This window comes from Chiloscyllium plagiosum, unplaced genomic scaffold, assembly GCF_037043375.1.
Source record: "Chiloscyllium plagiosum isolate Xiang-an unplaced genomic scaffold, Cpla_swu_hap1 HiC_scaffold_26, whole genome shotgun sequence".
Taxonomy (NCBI): domain Eukaryota; kingdom Metazoa; phylum Chordata; class Chondrichthyes; order Orectolobiformes; family Hemiscylliidae; genus Chiloscyllium; species Chiloscyllium plagiosum.
In genome coordinates, this window is record NW_028270164.1 from 45,358,553 (window position 1) to 45,375,220 (window position 16,668).

The following is a 16,668-nucleotide window of genomic DNA, read 5'->3' on the forward strand; positions in this document are numbered from 1 at the left end:
AGTGCACCCAGCACCGATCCTTGTGGCACTCCACTGGTCACAGGCCTCCGATCTGAAAACAACCCTCCACCACCACCCTCTGTCTTCTCCCTATGAGCCAGTTCTGTATCCAAATGGCTAGTTCTCCCTGTATTCCATGAGCTCTAACCTTGCTAATCAGTCTCCCATGGGGAACCTTGTCGAACACCTTACTGAAGTCCATATAGACCACATCTACCGCTCTGCCCTCATCAATCCTCTTTGTTACTTCCTCAAAAAACTCAACCAAGTTTGTGAGACATGATTTCCCACGCACAAAGCCATTTTGACTATCCCTAATCAGTCCTTGCCTTTCCAAATACATGTACATCTTGTCCCTCAGGATTCCCTCCAACAACTTGCCCACCACTGAAGTCAGGCTCACTGGTCTATAGTTCCCTGGCTTGTCTTTACCACCCTTCTTAAACAGTGGCACCACATTATCCAACCTCCAGTCTTTCGGCATCTCGCCTGTGACTATCGATGATACAAATATCTAAGCAAGAGGCCCAGCAATCACTTCTCTAGCTTCCCACAGAGTTCTCGGTTGCACCTGATCAGGTCCTGGGGATTTATCCACCTTTACCTGTTTCAAGACATCCAGCACTTCCTCCTCTGTAATATGGACATTTTGCAAGATGTCACCATCTATTTCCCTACAGTCTATATCTTCCATATCCTTTTCCACAATAAATACTGATGCAAAATACTCATATAGTATCTTCCCCATTTTCTGTGGCTCCACACAAAGGCCGCCTTGCTGATTTTTACCCTTTTGTCTTTAATGTATTTGTAAAAACTCTTTGGATTCTCCTTAATTCTATTTGTCAAAGCTATCTCATGTCCTCTTTTTGCCCTTCTGACTTCCCTCTTAAGCATACTTCTACTTCCTTTATACTCTTCTAAGGATTCACTCAATCTATCCTGTCTCTACCTTACATATGCTTCCTTCTTTTTCTTAACCAAACCTTCAATTTCTTTAGTCATCCAACATTCCCTATATCTACCAGTCTTTCCTTTCACTCTAACCGAAATATACTTTCTTTGGATTCTCGTTATCTCATTTCTGAAGGCTTCCCATCTTCCAGCCATCCCTTTGCCTGCAAACATCTGCCCCCAATCAGCTTTCAAAAGTTTCTTTAGATTACTTACAGTGTGGAAACAGGCCCTTCGGCCCAACAAGTCCACACCGTCCCACCAAAGTGCGACCCACCTGGACCCATTCCACTACAAGTTACCCCTTCACCTAACACTACAGGCAATTTAGCATGGCCAATCCACCTAACCTGCACATTTTTGCACTTTCTTGCCTAATATTGGCAAAATTGGCCTTTCTCCAATTTAGAACTTCAACTTTTAGATCTGGTCTATCCTTTTCCATCACTATTTTAAATCTAATAGAATTATGGTCGCTGCCCCAAAGCCTTCCCTGTTAGGCCCCTTGCATTGAAATAAATGCAGTTTAATTTATTAGTCCTACCTTGTCCCTGCCTCCCCTGTTAGATTCACTTTTGTTCTCAACTGTACCAGTCTCAGATTGATCTCTTTCCTCACTATCTCCCTGGGTTCCACCCCCCCCCCCCCCCCTCCCCCCACCACCTCCCACCTTACTAGTTTAAATCCTCCCGAGCTGTTCTAGCAAATGTCCCTGCCAATATATTAGTCCCCTTCCAATTTAGGTGCAATCCGTCCTTCTTGTACAGGTCACTTCTACCCCAAAAGAGATTCCAATGATTCAAAAATGTGAATCCTTCTCCCATACACTAGCTCCTCAGCCATGTATCCATCTGCTCTATCCTCCTATTCCTGCCCTCACTAGCTCGTAGCACTGGGAGTAATCCAGATCTTACTACCTTTGAGGACCTCCTTTCTAAATTTCTGCCTAACTCTCTGTTATCTCCCTTCAGAATCTCAACCTTTTCCCTTCCTATATCATTAGTTCCAATGTGGACAATGACCTCCTGCTGGCCCCTCTTCCCCGTGAGAACATTCTGCACTCTCTCTGAGACATCCTTGATCCTGGCACCAGGGAAACAACACACCATTCTGCTTTTTCTCTGCTGGCCACAGAAACGTCTGTCTGTACCTCGGACTACAGAATCCCCTAAAACAATTGATCTCTTGGAAGCTGACGTACCCCTCATTGCATTAGAGCCAGTCTCAATACCAGAAACGTGGCTGTTCATGCTACGTTCCCCTGAGAATCCATCACCCCTACATTTTCCAAAACAGCATACCTGTTTCAAATGGGTATATCCACAAAAGACTCCTGCACTAACTCCCTACCTCTCTTACCCTTCCTGGAGTTAACCCATCTATGTGACTGTATCTGAGACTTTCCCTCCTTCCTATAACTGCCATCCATCACATACTGTTGCTGTTGCAAATTCCGCATTGCTTCTAACTGTCTCTCCAACCAATCCATTTTGTCTGATAAGATTCACAGCCAACAGCATTTATGGCAGATATAATCTGCAGTAACCCTTGAACTCTCTTTAAACTCCAACATCTGACAAGAAGTATATGTCACTCTATTAAAGGCCATTTTTGCTCCTTCACAATCTAAAGACCCAGAAAATAACACTATCTTATTCCTCTACAAACACTGCCCCAGGTTAAAGTCTCTCACTGTCCACCCTATCGAATTCCCTGATTATCTTGTATGTTTCAATTAAGTCACCTCTCAACCTTCTTCTCTCTAATGAAAACAGCCTCAAGTTCCTCAGCCTTTCCTCATAGGACCTTCTCTCCTTAGCAGGAAACATCCCAGTAAATCTCTCTGATCTCTTTCCAAAGCTTCCACATTCTTCCCATAATGCAGTGACCAGAACTCTAGGCAATGCTCCAACTGCAGCTGCACCAGAGTTTTGTACAGCAAACATGACCTTGTGGCTCCAAAACACAATCCCTCTACCAATAATGGCTAACACACTGTATGCCTTCTTAACAACCCTACCAAACTGGGTGGCAACTTTCAAGGGTCTATGTACATGGACACCAAGATCTCTCTGCTCATCTACACTATCAAGATTCTTACCATGAGCCAAGAACTCTTTATTCCTTCCAAAGTGAATCACCTCACATTTTTCTGCATTAAACTCCATTTGCCACCTCTCAGCCCAGCTCTGCAACCTTTTTATGTCCCTCTGTACCTGCAACATCCTTCAGAACTATCCAGAACTCCACTGACTTTAGCGTCATCCGCAAATTTACTAACTCATTCTCCTATGCCCTCATCTAGGTCATTTATAAAAAAGACAAACAACAATGGCCCCAAACACAGACCTTTGCCATACACCACTAGTAACTGAACTCCAGGATGAATATTTCCCATCAATCACTAACTTCTGTTTTCTTTCAACTCGCCAACTTCTGATCCAAACCGCTAAATCACCGTCAAATCCATGCCTCCATATGTTGTACAATAGCCTATTGTGAGGAACCTTATCAAATGTCTTATTGAAATCCACATCAACCGCTTTACCCTCATCCACCTGTTTGGTCACCATCTCATAGAACTCAAGCATGCTTGTGAGGCATGACCTACCCTTCACAAAGCCATGTTGGCTATCCCCAATCAAGTTATTCCTCTCTAGATGATTATAAATCGTATCTCTTATAACCTTTTCCAACACTTTACCCACAGCTGAAGTAAATAGTTCTATCTATAAGTATCTAAAGTCATAGAGATGTACAGCACCGAAACAGACATTCAGTCCAGTTCATTCATGCCAACCAGATAACCCGAACTAATCTAGTCCTATTTGCCAACATTTGGCCCACATCCCTCTAAACTCTTCTTATTCACGTACCCATCCAGATGCCTTTTAAATGTTGCAATTGTACCAGCCTCCACCACTTCCCCTGGTACCTCATTCCATACAAGCACCACCCTCTGAGTAAAAATGTTGCCCCTTAGGTCCTTTTTAAATCTCTCCTCTCTCTCCTTAGACCTATTCCCTCTAGTTTTGGATTCCCCTACACTGGGGAAAAGACCTTGGCTATTCAGCCCATCCATACCCTTCACGATTTTATAAACCTCTGTAAGGTCACCCATCAGCCTCCGACATTCCAGGGAAAATAGCCCCAACCTATTCAGCCTCTCTTTATAGCTCAAGCCCTCCAAACCTGGCAACATCACTGTAAATCATTTCTTAACCCTTTCAAGGTTCACATTATCTTTCTCATAGCAGAGAGACCAGAATTGAATGCAGTATTCTAAAAGTGGCCTAACCAATGTCCTGTACAACACTGCATGACATCTAAACTCCTACAATGAATGGACTGACCAATAAAGACAAGGGTACCAAATGCTTTCTTCATTATGACTTCACCTTCAGGGAATTATGAACCTGAACCCCAAGGTCTCTGTGCTCTCCCACTGAGTATTTAAATGGTGGCACCTTGTTGACCTTGTTGAGAGAGATTTTTAAAAATTTGTTGCTGACTTTTCCCAGTGTACTGGACCACAAAGTCTCTCATGGTGTTATATCATGGACTCCATCCAGTTCTGTTTCACTGCCCCCTGTGGGAGTTGGGTGAGGTGTCTTCACTGGGCAACCCACTGGGTCTACGTAAGTTGCCACTAAGAGGAGCTGTACCCATGGCGACCCAGCCAACAGTGACCATGTTAACCCGCTACGTGGGATGATCAACATAACGTTTGAGGTTTCGGTTCCCTCTTTCCATTCCACTTGAAGCTGGGTGACAAGCCGCGGGCAGCTTAGGACTGATTTTTGTAAAGTGCTAAAGTTCTGACAAGAAACATCGCTGGTGAAACTTGAGCCCTGGTTGCTATCAAGCTAAGCTGGTAACCCACAACTTCAGACTATTGGTTTATTAAGATTAAACAGTATCTGTAGCCTGCGGGTGCAATGATAAAAGATCCTAGAATTCTATCTGGATCTGTGTCCAGGGATAGCTTTTGAAACATTCTCTGATTAGAATGGTTCTTGGGTTAAGCTGGATAAGAGGAAGATGCCTCCAAGTCCTGACCACGTAGTCGGCTTCACAGCCTGGACAAAGGGCGGTTTCTTCAGGAGAACATTACCAAATAGTGGCCTTTGGTGGGGTGAGTGTGCAATGACACAAACAGTTCATCTCCTATTGCTGGAGGAACACAAACAAAAGGTAGCCCATGAATGTAACTACAAACCGAGGATGTGGTTGATACGTATGAGTCGGTCTAAAATGGGGAAGTAGGCTGGACCTGTCAGATCGGAGCTGACCCTGCCTGGTGTCACTCAATATCAATGTGAAAGGATCTTCTGTGGGCTACAAAGAGACCAGTTTATTGGACTGATCACTACTACAGTTAGTGGGTCAGGTTCTCTGGGCTTTGCACATGTGGGATCTTCTATAGAGACCTGTTTTGCAGACTGATCTGCCATGCATGTGACAAGGGGTTTGTTGGAGTGGGAATTTGACTTAACTTTGTCCACATTAGCGAACTCCATACAGCCTTACAATACTGCATTTGGAATCCACTATAAAACACTATTCTGCATATACAGTGGTTAATTTGGCAAAGTGTTAATGACAAAGGCACTGCTGTTGGTACTTGAATCCATAGCTTCCAAGTGCATGGGTTCTTTTGAGGCTTATGTCTCGTGTGTGTGAGGGTTCTCCTTCCAATCTAACAAGCTAACTAAATAGGATGTGCCAAGGAACAAGCCAAAACAAAAAGTCAATGCGACACAGTGGCTGTGTACTAACTCTGTATGCTACACACAATACAATCTGGTGGACTTCAGCCCATTTCTCCTCTGTACTAACCAGCCGCAGTCTCCATTTCTGCCTTAGGATTCTATCTTTCAGTAATAACCTTCCAGAATATTCTCTGCCTCCTTTCCGGAGTACACATCCACATATAAATCTTTTAACATCTTGTCTTGTTGTTGCAAGTCCCTTATCCTTTCAGGACTAAACATCTGAACTAAACAGTCTGACCCTCTGCCTGTTCATTTTTTTCCTGCACCATTACATCAAACAGAGTATCCACTAACTAAACTCCTACATCTCTCTCTTTAGTATTTGCTTCTTGCTGTGACTTATGATAGCGGGATCTGGTTATCAGTCTGGGAAAATACCAGGATATTTCTATTTTAACTCCTCAGTTTCTTGGTCTTCCTTGGGCTTCTCCACAGCAAGGGGTGTCACTCCCACCTTGGACCTTGCTAAATCATTTCCAAAAACAAATTGAATTCCTGGAACTGACACTCTGTCAATCACTCCCGCTGTAACTTCCCCAATTTTAAGTTGGCACTCCAACCTAATCTTACATAGGGGAACGCTAAATTTCTGTTATTTATCCCACAAGTTACCACATTCTCAGGTAACAGATCAGAAAGAGTGCAAATTCGCTCATCCCTTACTAATAGCAACTGGTTAGATCCTGTATCTCTCAAAATTATAACTTCTTGCCCTTCTCCCCCTGTTCTTTCTGAGTAAACTTTATCCACAGAGGTGAATTCTTTGTAGAGATCAGGTACTAACTCCATACCCAGCCCCTGCCTGGGCTGTGCAGTCTCCTGCAGCTCCTCATCTCTTCTTCAGGTTTCCTTTGTTACTTTCACTAATGCCACTGGCTTAGCTTCTTTTACTACATCTTTACCCCATTCTTTGATAACCAGCACTGTGACTTTTCGTGTCCCACTTTACCACAGTGGAAACATCTGAGGCCTTTCACCTCCTTTCCAACTTCTTGGGCTTATTTTTTAACCTGTGGTAAACTCTTACCAGTGTTCTCTATTCTTTCTTTTGTAGCGTAGGATCTCTCCTTCTCCCAACTTCTATTCTCTCACAGGATGAAATTCTGGCCGGAAGCTTGTCTTAAGCACCAACATGTATTCAACTGCTAATTCTGCTGCCCTTCTCAATTCCTGAACTTTCAGTTCCTCCATGTGAATTCTTATCATCTCTGGTAGAGAACTTTTAAACTCCTCCAGCAGAGTAATCTCTCTTAGAGTATTATAGGCCCTATCTATCTTTAAAGCATGCACCCATCCATCAAAAGGACCACGTTTAATTCTTTCAAACTCAACATAAGTCTGACCTGGTTCCTTCTTTGTGTTTCTGAACCATTGTCTCTCTGCTTCTGGCGCCAAATCATAAGCACTTAAAATAGCCTGTTTGACCTCTTCATAATCTCTTGACCCTTCATCTGGCAGCGTGGCAAATACCTCACTAACTTTGCCAACCAGTTTAGTCTGAACTAGCATTACCCATAAATCTTCGGACCACTCCATCTGCCTAGCCAATTTTTCAAATGAAATAAAGAAGCTTCAACATCTTTCTCTCAAAATGTGGCAGAGTTTTGACATATTTGTATATATCACTACCTTCTCTTTTAATTTCCATCCTGTTAACTTAACTTTGCTGACTAAGTTGTAACCTCTCAAGTTCAAATTCTCTCTCTTTTTGTCTCTCCCTTTCTCTCTCCCTTTCTTCTCTCTCTCTCTTTCTCTATCTCTTTCTTCTCTCTGCTCAACCTTCTCTCTTTTTCCTTTCTCTCTCACTTGCCTCTCTTTTTCTCTCCCTCTCTCATTCTCTTTCCTCTCCCTCTCTTTGTTTATCTTCTAACTTCATTTTCTTCAATTGTAATTTAAGTTTTTCTACCTCTAATGCACTTGTCTGTTTCTCTGACACATCTAAGTGTTTAAATAACTCCCTTACAATCCCAGCTTTAATTATGTCTTTGGTTAAGCCCAAATCTAACTTACTTGCTAATTCTATTCCTTTTTTATTTCCTTCTAAACTTTCTTGGTAAATTTGAGAATCATTTTCAAATCCCAGAGTCTCTTTAGCAATTTTAAGAGCCATTTCTCTCACTTTTAATTTAACCAACCACAAGTCACCGAAATTAAACAAATTGTCTCACCTAGGTTTTATTTAAAGATCTAGGACACTAACCTGCAAGTGTTTAAATATATTGGGCATTTTCGTACCCCAAATCTATTCAAATCTGTCCAAATCTCAGACTGGCTCTGTTTAAATCTGTTCAAATTGTGGACAAAAGCCCCGAAACTAAACCAGCCACACAGAAAAGATTCAGCCCATGCTGTAATTTGTTAAAAGTCTGGAGGCAAAGAACTATCCCAGTGGTCACTATTTAAAGTAACAATTAACAACTTTATTCTTTAAGTCCAACAGAGAATATTAAAGCCAACAACTATTTACCTCCCACTATATACTGGTCCAATAAAAAAAATCCCGATTCTGATTTACAAAAGAACATCAAGTTTCAAAACCAGGCAGCTTCGTCAATTCTCCTTTGTAGATTCTCTCCAGGTCAGCCTCAATGTTCTGATGCACACTCCCCATTGACAGGTACCTTTCAGAGAGCTCTTTAGCTAGCAGTCCAGATTTGATGGTCTTTGGCAGTTCTCCCCCTAACTGTTCAAAATGTTCGGTTTTATATCCCAAAACATCAGATCATTTCATTGGTTTTAATATTATCAAAATACTAAATTAAATTTGATTGGATTTTGCTGTCTTGGGTCATAATTTAAACTGATTGGCCAAATTTGAATTTGTTTTTATTTCATGGCAACTTACCTGCTGATATTTGTTTTGATCAAATGTTACATTGTTACCTTGTCCAGATCTCTCTGTGCATTGTCCATCCTTGCTAGCTTTTCAACTCTCTTAAAAATATAGTACACCTCTACACCTTCATAACACTTGCCTTCTCCTCAAATAGTCTTTCTTAGATGTGGGAAAAGATGGTGGCACAACAGTACACAGATAAAATTTTTGAAATTGTGAAGGGTAAAGAAACTGACCTAACACCGTTTGAACAGAAGAGCTCAACATAATTCTTTTTCCTAAAACTTAATCTTACAGCTGTAAGACCAGAAAATAACATAAATGCCACTGAGCTGAACAGGAGAAATCCCTGAGTGTAGAAACACCTGTAAAAAGAGACCAATTATCCAGGATAGATATGATCCTTCAGAGACAAAATGCCAAAAAATGCTGAGAAACAGAATTAAGATTTCTGGCAATCACTTAGCAACTCTATACTACTTACTTAAAGTAAGTTTTATTAACAAGCAAGTTAGGAAAGTTCTTCACAAATATGCTCATGATACATTGATTGATAGAATTGAGACAATAATTATTTCTTGGAAGTCAAAATTTCAGAGCCCTAACAGTGCATTTAGTTAATTCTTTATTATTTTGATGGCAAGGGCAAGAAATGCAAGTTTTATTCAGTAACTAATAAGCTTTATTTATTTCAAGTGTTAAAAATTATTATCAAAGAAAGAAGATGCCCAAATCTGATCATATGGTGTAAAATCCGGTACATAAATACCTCAGACAGAGAGAAAAAAATCAGTGTGAAAATGTCATGGTTGCCAGCTGTGATATAGTCAAAATAAAATACAACAGGTTTTGATGATTAAAGGCATTTTGAGAAAGTTTCTGCTGACGGATCCTTCAGAATGGTTTAACCTGCTTGACAAAATAGGAACAAAAATAGAAATTGCTGGAAAAGCTCAGCAGCACTGGCAGCATCTGTAGTGAGAAATGAGAATTAACGTTCTGGCTGTGGTGACCCTTCTTCAGAACCGACCCGAAACGTTATCTTTGATTTCTCTCCACAGATGCCAGACTTGTTGACCTTTTCCAGAAATTCTCAACTTCTGTTTCTTATTTACAGCATCTGCAGTCCTTTCCATTTTTATTTGGAAAGGGGATTGTTTCATTCATTGGTAAGGAAACACTGACTTTTACATTGAAAATAGCTTTTGCAACTTCAGAAGTTTCAATAGCTTTCGATTTTAGTACTGCAACCAACCTTTACAACAACAAAGATTAAACAGCAATTTTAATCAACAAATACCACAAAACAATAAATTGAGTGAACTACAAGGAGATCAAAATCATAATAATTATCATCCAAACCACAACTTTAATAGCTCATCAACAATTACCCATACAAGTCACCATAACCAATCATTTCACCAGAGATTCAATTCTAGTTATCAAATCCAATTGATATGTCCATGAATTGGCAAATGCAGAAAGTACAACTCCTCAGATTTTGAACAGCTTCAGCACTGAATATGAAATCAAATGCAAAATAGGTCAGCACACCCTAACTTGTTGTGATAGTAGATTAGAGTATTTATAAACTTGTTTTGACTTTTAATTCTAAAATGTGTGTTATTTTCAAAAAGAGGGCTATTACAGAAAAACTGTGGATTTAAATTCGATGACGTCTGGCAAAGCCCTGTGTGAAGCCATAGAAGGTCACACCTATAAAGCGTTAGAGATACTTCAAACAAGGGACGACTTAACAAGAAGAAATTACAAGGGGGACTGACTGTCTCTCCCCTAGCAAGAGAAAGCCACCTCTTGCATTCATGGGGGAAGGCAATGATCTAGTCTTATTATCGCTAGACTATTAATCCAGAAACTATCTAATGTTCTGGGGACCCGGGTTCAAATCCTACCACAGTAGATAGTGGAATTTGAATTCAAATAAAAAATCTGGAGTTGAGGATCTAATGATGACCATGAAAACATTATTGATTGCCAGAAAGGTCACCTGGTTCACTAATGTTCTTCAGGGAAATAACTCTGCCATCCTCACCTGGCTTGGCCAAATGTGACTCCACAGAAGGGTGGTTGACTCTCAACTGTGCTCTGAGATGAGCTACCAAGCCATTCAGTTGTACCAATAGCTATAAAGTCTCAAACAAATGAAACCAGACAGATTAACTGGAATTGACCCTCGGTACCAGAAAAGTCAATGGCAGAAACAGACATGTCAACCCCTGAAAGTCCTCTCTTCTAACATTTGGGGGCTAGTGCCAAAATTGGGAGAGCTGCCTCACAGACTGGTCAAGCAACAGTCAGACATAGTCATACTCACAAATCATACCTTACAAATAATGTCCAAGACACTACCATCACTATCCCTAGATATGTCTTATTACACCGGCAGGACAGACCCAGCAGAGGTGGCAGCATAGGCGTATACAGTTGGGAAGGAGTTGCCATGGGAGCCCTCAATATTGGCTGGAGACTCCAATAAGTCTAATGACTTCAGGTTAAACATTGGCAAGTAAACCTCCTGCTGATTACCACATACCATCTTCCCTTGGCTGATGAATTAGCACTATTCATGTTGAACAACAGTTGGAGGAAGCACTGAGGGTGGCAAGGGTGCAGAATATACTCTGGGTGGGGCTTTTAATGTTCACCACCAAGAATGGCTTGGCAGCAGTACCACTGAGCAAGCTGGCCAGATCCTCAAGGACATAGCTACTAGACTGGATCTGTGTGGAACCAATAACGGGGAAAAACATACTTGACCTCCTTATCAATCTGCTGCCTGCAGATGAATCTGTCCATGACAGTATCGGTAATAGTGCCTACCGCACAGTCCTTGGGAAGACGAAGTCCTGTTTTCACTTTGAGAATTACCTCCATCATGTGGTGTGGCACTATCACTGTACTAAATGAGACAGACTTCAAACAGATTTGGCAACTCAAGATCGGGCATCCATGAAGCGCTGTGGGCCTTCAACAGCAGCAGAATTGTACTCCAGCACAATCTGTGACCTCATGTTCCAGTATATCCCCAATTCAACCATGACCATTAAGCCAGGGGATTAATCCTGGTTCAATGGAGAGTGCAGAAGGGCTTGCCCCAGGAGCAGCAGCAGGCATACCTAAAAGTGAGGTGTCAACCTGGTGAAGCCACCTAACAGGACAACTGCACACCAAACAGCATAAGCATCAAGTGGCAGAGCTAAGTGTTCCCACAATCAATGCATCTGATCTAAGCCCTGCAGTCCTGCCACATCCAGTAGTGAATGGTGTTGGACAATTAAACAAATCTGTGGAGGGGGCTCCACAAATATCCCCATTCTCAATATTGGAATTCTTTTCCACAATCAGCTGTTGATGCCTTTGGCCCATGTCCTTGAATATGTAACTGTGTTACAGACTAGCCACAATTTCATTGAATGGCAGAACAGGCTTGAAAGGCTGTATTGTTCCTATATTGCTAATGTGCCCTTCTTCAATCACCAACCCCTCAGTTGGTTGCAACAAAGTTAATTTTTCAAAAATAATCCTGTACTTGTGGATACTCTTCTTATATTAAAAAGGGCCAATTAACTAGGTTTTGTTGAATTAACGAAATGTGTGAGTCTATTAATTACACATGCTAGGTGAAATAGAAAAATAACAAATATGCACATAGATTAAATATAAAAGTAAAAACTGATCAGTCCCTGAATTGTTTCTGAAGATTTGAAAGTTGAAAATTCTCGCCATTGCATTGAGTTTGCTCATAGCATTGATGTTAATGGTCAGACAGTTGGTTTTTGAAATTCTTCGCTGTAAGGCTGATTGAAGTTCCTTAGTCCTGATTCCTTTTTTAACTGGTTTGTAACATTGAAAGTGTGAGAGGATCTTTATCTGTGAAATGGGGTAATTAGGGGATAGTTCTTCGACTCTGACCTTTAATGCATGTCATCATTTGGACCAAGGCAGGTACACGTAGGTATTCAGTTCCACTAGTCCAGTAGATTTGAAACTGGCTTTTAAACCACCATGTTTGTAAGTACCTGGAGTGAAACAGTCATTTTTGTTTTCATTTGTGGGATATGGGCATCACTGGCTGGGTCAACTTTACTGCCTGTCCATCGTTGACGTTGAGAAGTTGATGGTGAGTTGCCTTCTTGATCTGCTGCAGTTCACCTTCTGTGGGTTGACTCACAATGCCCTTAGGGAGGGAATTCCAGGATTTGGATAGTGAAGGAATGCTGATATATTTCCAAGTTAGGATGGTGAGTAGCTTGGAGGGGAACTTGAATGTAGTGGTGCTCCCATGTATGCGCTGCCCTTGTCCTGTGAGATGGAAGGAGTCAGGGATTCAGAAGATGTTGATGAAGCATAATCGGCTTGGTCGGATTTGTCCTGCTTTTTTATGTATACGATACACCTGGGGTATTTTACACATTTCCGGGCAGATGCCAGTTATGGGGGTCAACTGAGGGGTCAGTGAATAAAGAAGGGCACATAGCAGTATAGGAACAGGAGTAGGCCATTCAGCCTTTCAAGCCTGTTCTGCCATTCAATGAAATTGTGGCTAGTCTGTAGCATAGTTACATATTCAAGGACATGGGCTAAAGGCATCAACAGCTGATTATGGAAGAGAATTCCAATATTGAGGATGGGGATATTTGTGGAGCCCCCTCAACTTCTTTCACCCTTTGTGTGTCGAAGTGCTTCCTAACAGCTCACTTGGTCTGGGCCTAATTTTTAGATTTTACCCCCAATTCTAGAATCCACAACCAGTGAAAATAATTTATCTTGATTTATCCTGTCTTTTCCTGTTGATTTTGTGAATACTTTGATCAAATCACTCCTTAAAGTTCTAAGTTCTAGAGCCCTGAAGTCCACGTATCGTTCTAGTAAATCTACATTACACTCCCTCCAAGGTCAATATATCCTTCCTAAGGTATAGTGCCCAAATCTTCTCATTGTACTCCCAAGTGGGGTCTAACCAGGTTTTGTATAGCTGCAGGATAACTTCTACATCCTTATATTCCAGAATTCTAGATATAGAGGGGAGCCAATTCATCCTACCTCACTGTTGTGATTGTACAATGTTCATCTCAATTTCAGTTCCTCAAATACTGAAGCACTTCATGTCCAAGTACAACAAGATCTGAACACTCTCCAGTCTTGAGCTGAAAAATGGCAAGTAACATACATGCCAGGCAAAAAAAGAAGGAATTTACCCATCATCTCTTGACATTTACTGATGTTACCATGATGTAGCCATATAAACACAGTGGCTACAAGAACAGGTCAGAGGTTAGGAATCCTATAGCAAGTAACTCACTTCCTGACTCCTGAAAGCTTGTCCACCATCTACAAGGCACAAGTCAGGAGTGGGATAGAATACTTGCCTGGATGGGTGAAGCTCCAATGACACACAAGAAGCTTGACACCATCAGGTCAAAGCAGCCCATTTGATTGGCACCACATCTACAGCACCAATGCTCAGTAGCTAATGTGTGTAGCACCTACAAAAAGCATTGCATTTGAAATTCACCAAGGCTCTTCAGACAGCATCTTCCAAACCCATAATCACTTCCATCTCCAAAGTCAAGGACAACAAATACTATACATGGAAACAACACCATCTGAAAATTCCTCTCCAAGCCACTCACCATCCTGAATTGGATCAGATTCTTGGACTTCATTCCCTAAAGGCATTATTAGTCTACCTATGCAAAAATAGACTGCAGTATATATCTGATCATCATGTATAATATTGGTTAGTATTAATTTACAATAAACATTGTTCAAAAGGCCTTAAGCCTGAAAACACTTTTTGGCCTTGCCTTCTTCTCAACCAGTCTTAAACCCAAGTCTTAGATGTGCGCAGAAAACCCCACAACAAAATATTCCATTTCCCACAAGACCATACTTTATTCCAATCCCTCCCCAGCCCACAGCATCACAAGTTAGTGCTTTTTGCATTTAATAAAATATTAACAATTTTAGACTCTTTCAGACCTGAATACAAAAACTATCAGAACAAACATATACTTTTGAAATTATTATCCTGGATACAATCATGGGTGGAACACCTCAACTTATATTGCTTGGCGGAGAGTATGCCCACGCAGGTACTGAGTAACTAATCGCAGGTACTGAGTAATCAATCACTGTCACCATAACAATGGTGAAGTTGGTATGTGGGTTGCCATTGCTATGGAATGATGGTCTTATCAATGAAGATGTCTAGTGCTATATCATTTGGTTCAGTCTGGACTAAAGGATGTGAAAGTCTAGTTGGGGTAAAGGATAGCTATATGGCAGCCATTGTACATGAGGTTCTCAGGAAAAACTTTAGTCTATCTGGGGTGGGTGATTCAGTCAAACTGATGATATGAGCGAGTCACCCACTCAAAGCAGTAGAATTAAGGGAGGATAAGATAACACTTTATTGAAATCTGGGATGTGGATGAAACATTTGATAGCCCAGAATTGGGCCCAATGGATATCTCGTACATGCACATTAAGTCAATTCATCTCCCTTAAGACTTCGGGAAGTCTATGAAATGAGAAGCAGCCTTCTCAAGCTTAACCTTCCCAAGCTTTTTGTCATAGCTCCTGCTCCCTTGTGAAAGGCCTTGTTGAGATTGGGAGCAATAAGATATGTTGTCTGGGACACAGCTCTTCTCAGCACTCATCTCTGTGTGTTCCCCACTCCATTTTGATAAGGTGTGACCATCCGTTCTTTACGTAGTGCAGAGAGGGCTGTTGTGTTTTCCACACATCGAATGAAAGTCTGTTCACAAGCCACCACTTCAAGGAAGGAATGTAGGGTCATCTTTGATGCAAGGCAGGGACAGACACAAAAGAGTCTTGATCCTGCAAATTAAGAACAGCAAATGCCAGAAACACTGAGCAGGTCTGACAGCATCTGTGGTGAGAGAGAGAGACAAATAGTTAAAATTGCGAGACTAATACAACTCTACTTCAGAAATGGTAGCTCTGCATTCCTTGCATTAACAAAAACTCAGTAACAAATTGGATGTACATCACTCTCAGCCAGGCATGACCACTGTTTTACAGGAGTACGTACCATTAACTTGTTCAGGACTGATCATGTCACTGCTTATCATTTAAATGCATAGGGGAGTCATTAGAGGTGACCTTGGACAATACTACCATCAAACACATTCTCCATACTCCACCACTATAAGTAGACTGTAGGGACTGTTTCCTCCATAACTTCCAGGTCCACTCCTCCATCACTCCCAATACTTCCCCTCTTTTCCAGGGTATTTCTCATGCAAGTGCAGAAGGTGCAACACTTGGTCTTTCGCCTCTTCCCTTCTCATTATCCAAGGCCCCAAACACACCTTCCAGATAAAGCAGTATTTTACTTGTATTTCTTTTAATCTGTTCTACAGTATTTGCTGCCCACAACGTGATCTCCTTTACATTGGTGAGACCAAATGCAAACTAGGTGAACACATCTGTGGTGTCCATAGAAATAACCCTGACCTCCCAGGTGCTTGCCATTTCATTGAACCAACTTGCGCCCTTGCTAACACTTCTGTCCTGGGTCTGTTACAATGGTTCAACAAAGCTCAATGCAATATAGAGGAACAACACTTTGTCCTCCATTTGGTATATTACAGGTTGAGGATTGAATTCTGAATTGCACAATTTTCTGTACTCCACCATCCTCTAGTACTGTCTTATTAGTGTCTTGTTGGCTTTGAATTCAGCAGACTTATTTTCACAGTTGACATTCACACCTATTTCTGTTGCTCCTTTACCACCACTGTCAAAACCGTTGGTTTTTGCTGTGGACACGCACAAAATGTGTTCCACTTGTTCCTCCACCAACCACACACCCCCCCCCCCATCAACTGCGTAAAATTCACCATTTTCCAGTCCCTTTCAGTTCTGAAGAACAATCGCTCAACTCAAAACTTAAACTCTTTCATTCTCCACAGGTGCTGCCAGACCTACTGACTTCCAATAGCACTTTCTGTTTCCTTATTAATTTGTGCCCTTTCAAGCCCTTTTTGTGATTGGTTTAATGTCATTGGGTGTGGGCGAAAGTGAGGACTGCAGATGCTGGAGATCAGAGCTGAA